This window comes from Ursus americanus, chromosome 19 (assembly GCF_024610735.1).
Source record: "Ursus americanus isolate L20-20 chromosome 19, mUrsAme1.1.p, whole genome shotgun sequence".
NCBI classification, from domain to species: domain Eukaryota; kingdom Metazoa; phylum Chordata; class Mammalia; order Carnivora; family Ursidae; genus Ursus; species Ursus americanus.
The window spans coordinates 59,950,005-59,967,777 of record NC_142145.1 but is presented as its reverse complement, the minus strand read 5'-3'; positions in this window follow the sequence as shown (position 1 = coordinate 59,967,777).

The following is a 17,773-nucleotide window of genomic DNA, read 5'->3' as shown; positions in this document are numbered from 1 at the left end:
TAATCACGAAACCTAACCCTGACCCTGACCATGACCCTGACCCTAACCCTCACCCTAAACCCTCAAACCTGACCCTGAACCTAACCTTAAACCTGACCCTGACCCTGACCCTAAACCCTAAACCCTGACACTGACCCTGACCCTCACCCTAACCCGAACCCTGACCTGAACCTGAACACTAACCCTGACGCGAACATGAACCCGAAACCTAACCCGAACCCTAACCCGAACCCTAACCCGAACCCTAACCCTAACCCTCACCCGAACCCTAACACGAACGCTAACCCTAACCCTGACTCTAACACTAACATTAAACTTAACCCTAACCCGAATCTGAGCCCTAACTCTAACCCTAACCCTATCCGAACCCTAACCCTAACCCAAACCCTAACCGTAACCCTAACCCGAACACTAACCCTAATCCTAACCCTAACCCTAAACCTAACCCTAACCCTAACCCTATCCGAACCCTAACCCTAACCCAAACCCTAACTGTAACCCTAACCCTAACCCGAACACTAACGCTAAAACTAACCCTAACCCTAACCCTAACCCTAACCGTAACCCTAACACTAACCCTAACCCTAACCCTAACCATAATCGGAACCCGAACAATAACCCTAACCCGAACCCTAACCCTAACCCTAACGCGAACCTGAACCCGAATCCAAAACCTAACCCTAACCCGAACCCTAACCCGAACTCTAACCCTAACCCTAACCCTAACCCTAACCTAACCCTAACCCTAACCCGAACCCTAACCCTAACCCTAACCGAAACCCTAACCCGAACGCTAACCCTAAACCGAATCGTAACCCTAACCCTAACCGTAACCCTAACCCTAACCCTAAACATAACCCGAACTCGAAACCTAACCCTAACCCTAAACCAAACCCTAACCCTAAGCCTAACCCTAACCCTAACCCTAACCCTAACTCAAACCCTAACCCGAAACCTAACCCGAACCCTAACCCTAACCCTAACCCTAACCCTAACCCGAACCCGAACCCTAACCCTAAAACTAACCCGACCCTAACCCTAACCCTAACCCGAACCCTAACCATATCCCGTACCGTAACCCGAACCTGAACCCGAACCCTTACCCGAAACCTAATCCTAAGTCAAACCCTAACCCTAACCCGAACACTAACCCTAACCCCATCCCTAACCCGAACCGGAACCCGACGCGAACTGTCAACCGAACACGAACCGTAACCCTGACACTGACCCTGACCCTGATCCTGACCATGACCCTGACCCTAATCCTAACCCTAAACCCTAATACCTGAACCTGACCCCAAACCAAACCTTGACCCTGACCCTGACTCTAAACCCTAAACCCTGACCCTGACCCTGACCCTACCCTAACCCGAACCCTGACCGGAACCCGAACCCTAACCCTGACATGAATCTGAACCCGAACCCTAACCCTAACCCGAACCCGAATCCCTAACACGAACCCAAACCCGAACCCCTAACCCGAACCCTAACCCTAACCCGAACCCTAGCCCTAACCCGAACCCTAACCCGAAACCGAATCCTAACCAGAACTCTAACCCTAACCCTAACCATACCCGAAATATAACCTAAACCTAACCCTAACCCGAACACTAACACGAACCCTAACCCAAAACCTAACCCTAACAGTAACCCTAACCCTAACCCTCTCCTAATCCTAACCCTTACCCTAACCCTTACTCGAACCCGAACCTGAAACGTAACCCGAACCCTAAACCTAACACTAACCGTAACCCTCAGCCTAACCCTAACCCGAACCCGAATCCCTAACACGAACCCAAACCCGAACCCCTAACCCGAACCCTAACCCTAAACCGAACCCTAGCCCTAACCCGAACCCTAACCCTAACCCTAAAACAAACCCTAACCGTAAACCTAACCCTAACCTGAAGCCAAACCCTAACCCTAACCCTACCCGAACCCTAACCCTAAACCAAACCCTAAACCTAACCCTAACCCTAACCCTAACCCTAAACCCAACCCGAAACCTAACCCTAACAGTAACCCTAACCCGAAACCTAACCCTAACCCGAACACTAACCCTAACCCTAATCTTAAGCCTAACCCGAACCCGAACCCTAACGCTAACCCTACCTGAACCCTAATCCTAAACCAAACCCTAACCCTAACCCTAACCCTAACCCGAACCATAACCATAACCCTAACCCTAACCTTAACCCGAAACCGAACGCTAACCGAAACCTGACCCGAACCAGAACACTAAACCTGACGCGAATTTGAACCCAAAACCTAACCCGAACCCCGAACCCGAACCCCTAACCCTAACCCTAACCCTAACCCTACAAGAACCCTAACCCTAACCCTAAAACTAACCCGAACCCTGGCCCTAACTCAAACCCTAACCCAAACCCTAACCCTAACCCTAACCCTAACTCAAACCCTAACCCGAACCCTAACCCTAACCCGAACCCGAACCCCTCCCTAACCCTAACCCATACCCGAACCCTAACCCTAACCCTACCCGAACCCTAACCCTAACCCAAACCCTAACCCTAACCTGAACCCTAACCGTAACCCTAACCCTAACCCGTACCCTCACCCTAACCCTAATCCCTAAACACTGACCTTGACCCTAACCCTAACCCTGACACTGACCCTGACCCTAACCCTAACCCGAACCCTGACCGGAACCTGAAGCCTAACCATGACGCGAACCTGACCCCGAACCCAAACCCCGAACCTGAACCTGAAACCAAACCCCTAACCCTAAGCCTAACCCTAACCCGAACCCTTACATGAACCCAAACCCTAATGCGAACCCTCACCCGAACCCTAACCCGAACCCTATCCCTAAACCGAACCCGAACCTGACCTGAACCCTAATCACGAAACTTAACCCTGACCCTGACCATGACACTGACCCTAACCCTCACCCTAAACACTTAAACCTGACCCTGAACCTAACCTTAAACCTGACCCTGACCCTGACCCTAAACCATAAACCCTGACACTGACCCTGATCCTCACCCTAACACGAACCTGACCCGAACCTAAACACTAACCCTGACGCGAATATCAACCCGAAACCTAACCCGAATCCTAACCCTAACCCTAACCCTAACCCTAACTCAAACCCTAACCCTAACCCTAACCCTAACCCTAACCCTAACCCTAACCCGAATCCAAACCCTAACCCTAACCCGAACCCTAACCCGAACTCTAACCCTAACCCTAACCCTAACCCTAAACTACCCTAACCCTAACCCGAACCCTAACCCTAACCCTAACCGTAACCCTAACCCAAACGCTAACCCTAACCCGAATCGTAACCCTAACCCTAACCGTAACCCTAACCCTAACCCTAACCATAACCCGAACCCGAAACTTAACCCTAACCCGAACCCTAACCCTAACCCGACCCTAACCCTAACCCTATCCCTAACCGGAAACCTAACCCTAACCCTAACCCGAACCCTAACCCTAACCCTAACCCTAACCCTAACCCTAATCCGAACACTAACCCTAAACCTAACCCTAACCCTAACTCTAAACCTAACCCGAACCTGAAGCCAAACACTAACCATAACCCAAACGATACCCAAACCCGAACCCTAAACCAAAACCGATCCCGCAACCTAACCCTAACCCGAAACCTAACCCTAACCCTAACCCTAACCCTATCCCTAACCGGAAACCTAACCCTAACCCGAACCCTAACCCTAAACCTAACCCAAAACCGATCCCGAACCCTAACCCTAACCGTAACCCTAACCCGAACACTAAACCTAACCCGACCCTAACCCTAACGCTATCCCTAACCTGAAACCTAACCCTAACCCGAACCCGAACCCGAACAATAACCCTAACCCTAACCCTAACCCAAACCCTAACCCTAACACGAACCCAAACCCGAACCCGAACCCAAAATCTAACCCTAACCCGAACGCTAACCCAAACCCGAACCCTAACCCAAATCCTAACCCTAAACTTAACCCTAAAACGAACCCGAACCCTAAACCAAACCCTAACCCTAACCCTAACCCGAAACCTAACCCGAACCCTAACCCGAACCCGAACCCTAACCCTAACCCTAACCCTAACCCTAACCCTAACCCTAAACCGAACCCTAACCCTAACCGTAACCCGAACCCTAACCCTAAACCGAACCCTAATCCGAACCCGAACCCGAACCCTAACCCGAACCCTTACCCTAACCCTAACCCGAACCCTAACCCGAGCCTGAACCCGAACCCGAACCCTAATCCTAACCCGAACCCGAACCCTAATCCTAACCCGAACCCGAACCCGAATCCATACTCGAAAGCGAAACCAATACCGAACCAGAACCCGAACCCGAACCCTAACCCCTAACCCGAACCCGAACCCGAATCCATAACTGAAAGCGAAACCGATACCGAACCCGAACCGTAACTGAAACCGAACCCTACCCGAACCCGAACCCGAACCCTACCCGAACCCGAACCTGAAACCTACCCGAACCAGAACCAGAACCAGAACCCAAACCCCTAACCCGAACCCGAACCCGAAACCCATAATTGTTTGTGCCAATGTAAAGAAAATGCCATACGCTTATCTGTAAGAAACAACAGTGCCCTGGAACAGTCTGAGCCTTAATATCAGCACTGTGCTTTTGGGAGCGGGAGTTAAAGCGGAGGCAAACAGCACTAAGACACATTTGGCAAAAATCGCGTTCCAATGAATAATATTTTCTTCCCTTTCAAACCCAAACGTAAGTGGTTGTGGCCAGATAAATAAATGCCACACCCTTATGTGTAAGAAACAACAGTGCCCAGGAACGGGTTTCTACGTGAAGAAAATATTTCTCGTTGGAACTCCGCTTTTTTACTTTACCTTCCACAACCCCTTGTGATAGGGTTTCCACGTTAAGAAAATCGTTTTCATTGGAAGCCGGTTTTTCCCAAATGTGTCTAAGTGCTGTATTCCTCGGGTTTCCCTCATGCTACCAAAAGCACAGTGATGATGTTAGGGCTTAGACTGTTCCTGGGTAATGTTGTTTCTTACACATAAGGGTGTGGCATTTTCTTTACATTGCCACAACCACATATGATAGGGTTTCAACATGAACAAAATATTTTTCGTTGGAAGCGGTTTTTTGTCAAATGTGTCTCAATACCGTGTTGTTTGGGATTAACTAATGCTACCGAAATCACTATGATGATGTGAGGGCTCAGACCGATCCTGGAAACTTGTTTCTTACAGATAAGCGTATGGCATTTTCTTTACATTGGCACAAACAATTATGATAGAGTTTGCAAAAGAGAAAATTTATTTCATTGAAAGGCGGTTTTTGCCAAATTTTCTCAGCTGTTTGCCTCGGTTTTAACTCATGATACCAAAAGAACAGTGATGATCTTAGGGCTCAGACCGTCCATGGGACCAGTTATTTCTTACAAATAAGCATATGGCACATCCTTTACCTTGCCACAACAAATTAAGATAGAGTTTGCACATCAAGAAATATTTTTCATTTGAACCCGTTTCTGCCAAATATGTCTCAGTACTATGTCCTCAGCACTTGGGAAGATGTCTGCACGTGGAGAAAGACTTTTTCGTGGGAAGCCGGCTTTTGTCAAACAGGTCCCAGTGCTGTGCTCCTCTCTTTTCACTCCTGCTGCCAGAAGCCCAGTGAGGATGGGAGGGCTTAGAACATGGCTGGGCACTATGGTTTCTTCCAGAGTCGTGGATGGCATTTGCTTTACCTTGCCACAACCACTTGTGAGAGGGTCTGCACCTCAGGAAAACTGTTTCCGTGGGAAGCCGGCTTTTGGGCAAACGGGTCTCAGGGCCGTGGGCCTCGGGTGTCCCTCCGGCTCCCCAAAGCACAGAAACGAGGTGAGGGGCTTAGACCATGCCTGGGCCATGTTGTCTCTTCCACCTTGGTGTGTGGCATTTTGTTGACCTGGCTACCCCCACTTGGGATAGGTTTTCCACAGCAAGAGCATATTGTTCGTCGGAAGCCGTTTGGGCCCCAGGGGTCTCCGGGCTGTGTTCGTTGGGGTTGAACTCCTGCTAGCAAAACCGCCGGGATGAGGGAAAGGGTCAGACTGTGCCTGGGCCCTGTGGTCTCTTCCAGGTCAGTGTATGGCATTTCCTTCACCTTGCCACAGACACTGGGGAGCATGTCTGCACGTGGAGAAGGACTTCCTCGTGGAAGCCGGTTTCTGTCAAAGCGTCCCAGTGCTGTCCTCCTCTCTTTTCACTCCTGCTGCCAGAAGCCCAGGGAGGAGGGGAGGGCTTAGAACATGGCTGGGCACTGGGGTTTCTTCCAGAGAAGGAGATGGCATTTTTTTCCCTTGCCACCACCCCTTGGGATAGGGTCTGCACCTTAGGAAAGCTGTTTCCGTGGGAAGCCGGCTTTTCGGAAAGGGTTCTCAGGGCCGTGGGCCTCGGCTGTCCCTCCGGCTCCCCAAAGCACAGGGACGAGGTGCGGGGCTTAGACCATGCCTGGGCAATGTTGTTTCTTACACCTGGGTGTGTGGCATTTTATTGACCTGGCTACCCCCACTTGGGATAGGTTTTCCACAGCAAGCGCCTTCGTTCGTCGGAAGCCGTTTTTGCCTCAGGGGTCTCCGGGCTGTGTTCCTTGGGGTTGAACTCCTGCTAGCAAAACCGCCGGGTTGAGGGAAGGGTTCAGACTGTGCCTGGGCCCTGTGGTCTCTTCCAGGTCAGTGTATGGCATTTCCTTCCCCTTGCCACAGGCACCTGGGAGCATGTCTGCACGTGGAGAAAGACTTTCCCGTGGGAAGCCGGTTTTTGTCAAACGGGTCCCAGTGCTCTGCTCCTCTCTTTTCACTCCTGCTGCCAGAAGCCCAGTGAGGATGGGAGGGCTTAGAAGATGGCTGGGCACTGTGGTTTCTTCCAGAGAAGTGGAGGGCATTTGCTTTACCTTGCCACAACCACTTGGGAGAGGGTCTGCACCTCAGGAAAACTGTTTCCGTGGGAAGCCGGCTTTTTGCAAAGGGGTCTCAGGGCCGTGGGCCTCTGCTGTCCCTCCGGCTCCCCAAAGCACAGGGACGAGGTGAGGGGCTTAGACCATGCCTGGGCCATGTTGTTTCTTCCACCTGGTTGTGTGGCATTTTGTTGACCTGGCTACCCCCACTTGGGATAGGTTTTCCACAGCAAGAGCATATTGTTTGTCGGAAGCCGTTTGGGCCCCAGGGGGTCTCCGGGCTGTGTTCGTTGGGGTTGAACTCCTGCTAGCAAAACCGCCGGGATGAGGGAAGGACTCAGACTGTGCCTGGGCCCTGTGGTCTCTTCCAGGTCAGTGCATGGCATTTCCTTCCCCTTGCCACAGGCACTGGGAAGCATGTCTGCACGTGGAGAAGGACTTCCTCGTGGAAGCCGGTTTCTGTCAAAGCGTCCCAGTGCTGTCCTCCTCTCTTTTCACTCCTGCTGCTAGAAGCCCAGGGAGGAGGGGAGGGCTTAGAACATGGCTGGGCACTGGGGTTTCTTCCAGAGAAGGAGATGGCATTTTTTTCCCTTGCCACCACCCCTTGGGATAGGGTCTGCACCTTAGGAAAGCTGTTTCCGTGGGAAGCCGGCTTTTCGCAAAGGGTTCTCAGGGCCGTGGGCCTCGGCTGTCCCTCCGGCTCCCCAAAGCACAGGGACGAGGTGAGGGGCTTAGACCATGCCTGGGCCATGTTGTTTCTTCCACCTGGTTGTGTGGCATTTTGTTGACCTGGCTACCCCCACTTGGGATAGGTTTTCCACAGCAAGCACCTCTTGTTCGGCGGAAGCCGTTTTTGCCTCAGGGTCTCCGGGCTGTGTTCGTTGGGGTTGAACTCCCGCTAGCAAAACCGCCGGGATGAGGGAAGGGTTCAGACTGTGCCTGGGCCCTGTGGTCTCTTCCAGGTCAGTGTATGGCATTTCTTTCACCTTGCCACAGGCACTGGGGAGCATGTCTACACGTAGAGAAGGACTTTCTCGTGGGAAGCCGGTTTCTGTCAAACGGGTTCCAGTGCTCTGCTCCTCTCTTTTCACTCCTGCTGCCAGAAGCCCAGAGAGGATGGGAGGGCTTAGAACATGGCTGGGCACTGTGGTTTCTTCCAGAGAAGTGGAGGGCATTTGCATTATCTTGCCACAACCACTTGGGATAGGGTCTGCACCTGAAGAAAACTGTTTCCGTGGGAAACCGGCTTTTTGCAAAGGGGTCTCAGGGCCGTGGGCCTCGGGTGTCCCTCCGGCTCCCCAAAGCACAGGGACGAAGTGAGGGGCTTAGACCATGCCTGGGCAATGTTGTTTCTTACACCTGGGTGTGTGGCATTTTGTTGACCTGGCTACCCCCACTTGGGATAGGTTTTCCGCAGGAAGAGCATATTGTTCGTCGGAAGCCGTTTGGGCCCCAGGGGGTCTCCGGGCTGTGTTCGTTGCGGTGGACCTCCTGCTAGCAAAACCTCCGGGATGAGGGAAGGGTTCAGACTGTGCCTGGGCCCTGTGGTCTCTTCCAGTCAGTGTATGGCATTTCCTTCACCTTGCCACAGTCACTGGGGAGCATGTCTGCACGTGGAGAAGGATTTCCTCGTGGGAAGCCGGTTTCTGTCAAATCGTCCCAGTGCTGTGCTCCTCTCTTTTCACTCCTGCTGCCAGAAGCCCAGGGAGGAGGGGAGGGCTTAGAACATGGCTGGGCACTGGGGTTTCTTCCAAAGGAGGGGATGGCATTTGCTTTCCCTTGCCACCACCCCTTGGGATAGGGTCTGCACCTCAGGAAAGCTGTTTCCGTGGGAAGCCGGCTTTCTGCCCAACGGGCCTCAGGGCCGTGGGCCTCGGGGGTCCCTCTGGCTCCCCAAAGCACAGGGACGAGGTGAGGGGCTTAGACCATGCCTGGGCCATGTTGTTTCTTCCACCTGGGTGTGTGGCATTTTGTTGACCTGGCTACCCTCACTTGGGATAGGTTTTCCACAGCAAGAGCATATTGTTAGTCGGAAGCCGTTTGGGCCCCTGGGGGTCTCCGGGTTGTGTTCGTTGCGGTGGACCTCCTGCTAGCAAAACCGCCGGGATGAGGGAAGGGCTCAGACTGTGCCTGGGCCCTGTGGTCTCTTCCAGGTCAGTGTATAGCATTTCCTTCACCTTGCCACAGGCACTGGGGAGCATGTCTGCACGTGGAGAAGGACTTCCTCGGGGGATGCCGGTTTCTGTGAAACGGGACCCAGTGCTGTGCTCCTCTCTTTTCACTCCTGCTACCAGAAGCCCAGGGAGGAGGGGAGGGCTTAGAACATGGCTGGGCACTGGGGTTTCTTCCAGAGAAGGAGATGGCATTTTTTTCCCTTGCCACCACCCCTTGGGATAGGGTCTGCACCTCAGGAAAGTTTTTCCATGGTAGGCCGGCTTTCTGCCCAACGGGCCTCAGGGCCGTGTGCCTCGGGGGTCCCTCCGGCTCCGCAAAGCACAGAGACGAGGTAGGGGCTTAGACCATGCTTGGGCCATGTTGTCTCTTCCACCTTGGTGTGTGGCATTTTGTTGACCTGGCTACACCCACTTGGGATAGGTTTTCCACAGCAAGAGCATATTGTTCGTCGGAAGCCGTTTTTGCCTCAGGGGTCTCCGGGCTGTGTTCGTTGGGGTTGAACTCCTGCTAGCAAAACCGCCGGGATGAGGGAAAGGCTCAGACTGTGCCTGGGCCCTGTGGCCTCTTCCAGGTCAGTGTATGGCATTTCCTTCACCTTGCCACAGGCACTGGGGAGCATGTGTGCACGTGGTGAAGGACTTCCTCTTGGGAAGCCGGTTTCTGTCAAAGGGTCCCAGTGCTGTGTTCCTCTCTTTTCACTCCTGCTGCCAGAAGCCCAGGGAGGAGGGGAGGGCTTAGAACATGGGTGGGCACTGTGGTTTCTTCCAGAGAAGTGGATGGCACTTCTTTACCTTGCCACAACCACTTGGGAGAGGGTCTGCACCTCAGGAAAGCTGTTTCCGTGGGAAGCCGGCTTTTGGCCAAACTTGTCTCAGAGCCGTGGAACTCGGGTGTCCCTCCGGCTCTCCAAACCACAGGGACGCGTTGAGATGCTTAGACCACGCCTGGGAAATGTTTTTTCTTACACTTGGGTGTGTTGCATTTTGTTTACCTGGCTACCCCATATTTGGGATAGGTTTTCCACAGCAAGAGCATATTGCTTGTCGGAAGCCGTTTCTGCCCCAGGTGTCTCCGTGCTGGGTTCGTTGGGGTTGAACTCCTGCTAGCAAAACCGCCGGGATGAGGGAAGAGCTCAGACGGTGCCTGGGCACTGTGGTCTCTTACCCGACCCGTACCCTAACTGGAACCCAAACCCTATACCCTGACCCAGACCCTTCGCCTGATCCTGACCATTACCCTGACCCTAACCCTAACCCTAACCCTAACCAGAACCCTAGCCCTAACCCGAACCCTAACACTAATCCTAACCCTAACCCGAAACCTAACCCTAACCCTAACCCTAACCGTACCACAAAAACTAACCCTAACCCTAAACCTAACCCTAAGCGTAACGTGAACCCTAACCCTACCCCTAACCCTAAACCAAACCCTTATCCTAACCCTAACCCTAACCTTAACGCTAACCCGAAACCTAACCATAAACCTAACCCTAACCTTAACCCGAAACCGAACCCTAACCCGAACCCTAACCCTATACCGAATCCTAACCCGAACCCTAACCCTAACCCTAACCCTAACCCCTAACCTGACCCCAAACTCGAACCCCTAACCCTAACCCTATCCCTAAACCTAACCCGAACCCGAACCCTAACCCGAACACCAATTCTAACCCTAACCCTCACCCTAACCCTAACCCTAACCCTCAGCCTAACCCGAACCCTAACGCTAACCATAACCCTAACTCTAAACCTCAGCCTAACCCTAACCCTACCCGAACCCTAACCCTAAAACATACCCTAACCGTAAACCTAACCCTAACCTGAAGCCGAACACTAACCCTAACCCTACCCGAACCCTAACCCTAAACCAAACCCTAAACCTAACCCTAACCCTACCCGAACCCTAACCGTAAACCAAACCCTAACCCTAAACCTAACCCGAACCCTAACCCTAACCCTCACCCGAATCCTACCCCAAACCCTAACCCTAACCCTAACACGAACACTAAACCTAACCCTAACCCTAACCATAACGTGAACCCTAACCCTAACCCTAACCCTAACCCGAACCCGAACCCTAACCCGAACCCTCACCCTAACCCGAACTCTAACCCTAACCATAACCCCAACCCAAAACCTAACCCTAACAGTAACCCTAACCCGAAACCTAACCCTAACCCGAACACTAACCCTAACCCTAATCCTCAGCCTAACCCGAACCCGAACCCTAATGCTAACCCTACCTGAACCCTAATCCTAAACCAAACCCTAACCCTAAACCTAACCCTAACCCTAACCCGAACCGTAACCATAACTCTAACCCTAACCTTAACCCGAAACCGAACGCTAACCGAAACCTGACCCGAACCAGAACACTAAACCTGACGCGAATTTGAACCCAAAACCTAACCCGAACCCGAACCCCGAACCCGAACCCCTAACCCTTCCCTAACCCTACAAGAACCCTAACCCTAACCCTAAAACTAACCCGAACCCTGGCCCTAACTCAAACCCTAACCCGAACCCTAACCCTAACCCTAACTCAAACCCTAACCCGAACCCTAACCCTAACCCGAACCCGAACCCTTCCCTAAACCTAACCCATACCCGAACCCTAACCCTAACCCTACCCGAACCCTAACCCTAACCCAAACCCTAACCCTAACCCGAACCCTAACCGTAACCCTAACCCTAACCCGTACCCTCACCCTAACCCTAATCCCTAAACACTGACCTTGACCCTAACCCTAACCCTGACACTGACCCTGACCCTAACCCTAACCCGAACCCTGACCGGAACCTGAAGCCTAACCCTGACGCGAACCTGACCCCGAACCCAAACCCCGAACCTGAACCCGAAACCAAACCCCTAACCCTAAGCCTAACCCTAACCTGAACCCTTACATGAACCCAAACCCTAATGCGAACCCTCACCCGAACGCTAACCCGAACCCTATCCCTAAACCGAACCCGAACCTGACCCGAACCCTAATCACGAAACCTAACCCTGACCCTGACCATGACCCTGACCCTAACCCTCACCCTAAACCCTCAAACCTGACCCTGAACCTAACCTTAAACCTGACCCTGACCCTGACCCTAAACCCTAAACCCTGACACTCACCCTGACCCTCACCCTAACCCGAACCCTGACCCGAACCTGAACACTAACCCTGACGCGAACATCAACCCGAAACCTAACCCGAACCCTAACCCGAACCCTAACCCTAACCCTAACCCTAACCCTCACCCGAACCCTAACACGAACGCTAACCCTAACCCTGACTCTAACACTAACATTAAACTTAACCCTAACCCGAATCTGAGCCCTAACTCTGACCCTAACCCTATCCGAACCCTAACCCTAACCCAAACCCTAACCGTAACCCTAACCCGAACACTAACCCTAATCCTAACCCTAACCCTAAACCTAACCCTAACCCTAACCCTAACCCTAACCCGAACATTAACCCTAACACTAACCCTAACCCTAACCCTAACCCTAACCGTAACCCTAACCCTAACCCTAACCCTAACCATAACCCTAACCATAATCGGAACCCGAACACTAACCCTAACCCTAACCCTAACCCTAACCCTAAAACTAACCCGACCCTAACCCTAACCCTAACCCGAACCCTAACCATAACCCGTACCGTAACCCGAACCCGAACCCGAACCCGAACCCTTACCCGAAACCTAACCCTAAGCCGAACCCTAACCCGAACACTAACCCTAATCCCATCCCTAACCCGAACCGGAACCCGACGCGAACTGTCAACCGAACACGAACCCTAACCCTGACACTGACCCTGACCCTGATCCTGACCATGACCCTGACCCTAATCCTAACCCTAAACCCTAATACCTGACCCTGACCCCAAACCTAACCCTGACCCTGACCCTGACTCTAAACCCTAAACCCTGACCCTGACCCTGACCCTACCCTAACCCGAACCCTGACCGGAACCCGAACCCTAACCCTGACATGAATCTGAACCCGAACCCTAACCCTAACCCGAACCCGAATCAATAACAAGAACTCAAACCCGAACCCCTAACCCGAACCCTAACCCTAACCCGAACCCTAGCCCTAACCCGAACCCTAACCCTAACCCTAAAACAAACCCTAACCATAAACCTAACCCTAACCTGAAGCCAAACCCTAACCCTAACCCTACCCGAACCCTAACCCTAAACCAAACCCTAAACCTAACCCTAACCCTAACCCTAACCCTAACCCTAACCCCAACCCGAAACCTAACCCTAACAGTAACCCTAACCCGAAACCTAACCCTAACCCGAACACTAACCCTAACCCTAATCTTAAGCCTAACCCGAACCCGAACCCTAACGCTAACCCTACCTGAACCCTAATCCTAAACCAAACCCTAACCCTAAACCTAACCCTAACCCTAACCCGAACCGTAACCATAAACCTAACCCTAACCTTAACCCGAAACCGAACACTAACCGAAACCTGACCCGAACCAGAACACTAAACCTGACGCGAATTTGAACCCAAAACCTAACCCGAACCCGAACCCCGAACCCGAACCCCTAACCCTAACCCTAACCCTAACCCTACAAGAACCCTAACCCTAACCCTAAAACTAACCCGAACCCTGGCCCTAACTCAAACCCTAACCCGAACCCTAACCCTAACCCTAACCCTAACTCAAACCCTACCCCGAACCCTAACCCTAACCCGAACCCGAACCCTTCCCTAACCCTAACCCATACCCGAACCCTAACCCTAACCCTCCCCGAAACCAAACCCCTAACCCTAAGCCTAACCCTAACCCGAACCCTTACATGAACCCAAACCCTAATGCGAACCCTCACCCGAACCCTAACCCGAACCCTATCCCTAAACCGAACCCGAACCTGACCAGAACCCTAATCACGAAACCTAACCCTGACCCTGACCATGACCCTGACCCTAACCCTCACCCTAAACACTTAAACCTGACCCTGAACCTAACCTTAAACCTGACCCTGACCCTGACCCTAAACCCTAAACCCTGACACTGACCCTGACCCTCACCCTAACACGAACCTGACCCGAACCTGAACACTAACCCTGACGCGAACATCAACCCGAAACCTAACCCGAATCCTAACCCGAACCCTAACCCTAACCCTAAACCTAACCCTAACCCGAACCCTAACCCTAACCATAATCGGAACCCGAACCCTAACCCTAACCCGAACCCTAACCCTAACCCTAACCCTAACGCGAACCCGAACCCGAATCCAAACCCTAACCCTAACCCGAACCCTAACCCGAACTCTAACCCTAACCCTAACCCTAACCCTAAACCTAAACTACCCTAACCCTAACCCGAACCCTAACCCTAACCCTAACCGTAAACCTAACCCAAACGCTAACCCTAACCCGAATCGTAACCCTAACCCTAACCGTAACCCTAACCCTAACCCTAACCATAACCCGAACCCGAAACTTAACCCTAACCCGAACCCTAACCCTAACCCGACCCTAACCATAACCCTATCCCTAACCGGAAACCTAACCCTAACCCTAACCCGAACCCGAAACCGAACCCTAACCCTAACACTATCCCTAACCGGAAACCTAACCCTAACCCTAACCCTAACCCTAACCCTAACCCTAACCCTAACCCTAACCCGAACACTAACCCTAACCCTAACCCTAACCCTAACCCTAACCCTAACCCTAACCTGATCCCAAACTCGAACCCCTAACCCTAACCCTAACCCTAAACCTAACCCTAACCCGAACCCTAAACCGAACACCAATTCTAACCCTAACCCTCACCCTAACCCTAACCCTAACCCTCAGCCTAACCCGAACCCTAACCCTAACCATAACCCTAACCCTAAACATCAGCCTAACCCTAACCCTACCCGAACCCTAACCCTAAAACATACCCTAACCGTAAACCTAACCCTAACCTGAAGCCGAACACTAACCCTAACCCTACCCGAACCCTAACCCTAAACCAAACCCTAAACCTAACCCTAACCCTACCCGAACCCTAACCCTAAACCAAATCCTAACCCTAAACCTAACCCGAACCCTAACCCTAACCCTCACCCGAATCCTACCCCAAACCCTAACCCTAACCCTAACATGAACAGAAACCCGCAACCTAACCCTAACCCTAACACGAACACTAAACCTAACCCTAACCGTAACCATAACGTGAACCCTAACCCTAACCCTAACCCGAACCCGAACCCGAACCCTAACCCGAACCCTCACCCTAACCCGAACTCTAACCCTAACCATAACCCCAACCCGAAACCTAACCCTAACAGTAACCCTAACCCGAAACCTAACCCTAACCCGAACACTAACCCTAACCCTAATCCTCAGCCTAACCCGAACCCGAACCCTAACGCTAACCCTACCTGAACCCTAATCCTAAACCAAACCCTAACCCTAAACCTAACCCTAACCCTAACCCGAACCGTAACCATAACCCTAACCCTAACCTTAACCCGAAACCGAACGCTAACCGAAACCTGACCCGAACCAGAACACTAAACCTGACGCGAATTTGAACCCAAAACCTAACCCGAACCCGAACCCCGAACCCGAACCCCTAACCCTAACCCTAACCCTAACCCTACAAGAACCCTAACCCTAACCCTAAAACTAACCCGAACCCTGGCCCTAACTCAAACCCTAACCCGAACCCTAACCCTAACCCTAACTCAAACCCTAACCCGAACCCTAACCCTAACCCGAACCCGAACCCTTCCCTAACCCTAACCCATACCCGAACCCTAACCCTAACCCTACCCGAACCCTAACCCTAACCCAAACCCTAACCCTAACCCGAACCCTAACTGTAACCCTAACCCTAACCCGTACCCTCACCCTAACCCTAATCCCTAAACACTGACCTTGACCCTAACCCTAACCCTGACACTGACCCTGACCCTAACCCTAACCCGAACCCTGACCGGAACCTGAAGCCTAACCCTGACGCGAACCTGACCCCGAACCCAAACCCCGAACCTGAACCCGAAACAAAACCCCTAACCCTAAGCCTAACCCTAACCCGAACCCTTACATGAACCCAAACCCTAATGCGAACCCTCACCCGAACGCTAACCCGAACCCTATCCCTAAACCGAACCCGAACCTGACCCGAACCCTAATCACGAAACCTAACCCTGACCCTGACCATGACCCTGACCCTAACCCTCACCCTAAACCCTCAAACCTGACCCTGAACCTAACCTTAAACCTGACCCTGACCCTGACCCTAAACCCTAAACCCTGACACTGACCCTGACCCTCACCCTAACCCGAACCCTGACCCGAACCTGAACACTAACCCTGACGCGAACATCAACCCGAAACCTAACCCGAACCCTAACCCGAACCCTAACCCGAACCCTAACCCTAACCCTAACCCGAACCCTAACCATATCCCGTACCATAACCCGAACCTGAACCCGAAACCTTACCCGAAACCTAACCCTAAGTCAAACCCTAACCCTAACCCGAACACTAACCCTAACCCCATCCCTAACCCGAACCGGAACCCGACGCGAACTGTCAACCGAACACGAACCGTAACCCTGACACTGACCCTGACCCTGATCCTGACCATGACCCTGACCCTAATCCTAACCCTAAACCCTAATACCTGAACCTGACCCCAAACCTAACCTTGACCCTGACCCTGACTCTAAACCCTAAACCCTGACCCTGACCCTGACCCTACCCTAACCCGAACCCTGAACGGAACCCGAACCCTAACCCTGACATGAATCTGAACCCGAACCCTAACCCTAACCCGAACCCGAATCCCTAACACGAACCCAAAAACGAACCCCTAACCCAAACCCTAACCCTAACCCGAACCCTAGCCCTAACCCGAACCCTAACCCGAACCCGAATCCCTAACACGAACCCAAACCCGAACCCCTAACCCGAACCCTAACCCTAAACCGAACCCTAGCCCTAACCCGAACCCTAACCCTAACCCTAAAACAAACCCTAACCGTAAACCTAACCCTAACCTGAAGCCAAACCCTAACCCTAACCCTACCCGAACCCTAACCCTAAACCAAACCCTAAACCTAACCCTAACCCTAACCCTAACCCTAAACCCAACCCGAAACCTAACCCTAACAGTAACCCTAACCCGAAACCTAACCCTAACCCGAACACTAACCCTAACCCTAATCTTAAGCCTAACCCGAACCCGAACCCTAACGCTAACCCTACCTGAACCCTAATCCTAAACCAAACCCTAACCCTAACCCTAACCCTAACCCGAACCATAACCATAACCCTAACCCTAACCTTAACCCGAAACCGAACGCTAACCGAAACCTGACCCGAACCAGAACACTAAACCTGACGCGAATTTGAACCCAAAACCTAACCCGAACCCCGAACCCGAACCCCTAACCCTAACCCTAACCCTAACCCTACAAGAACCCTAACCCTAACCCTAAAACTAACCCGAACCCTGGCCCTAACTCAAACCCTAACCCAAACCCTAACCCTAACCCTAACCCTAACTCAAACCCTAACCCGAACCCTAACCCTAACCCGAACCCGAACCCTTCCCTAACCCTAACCCATACCCGAACCCTAACCCTAACCCTACCCGAACCCTAACCCTAACCCAAACCCTAACCCTAACCTGAACCCTAACCGTAACCCTAACCCTAACCCGTA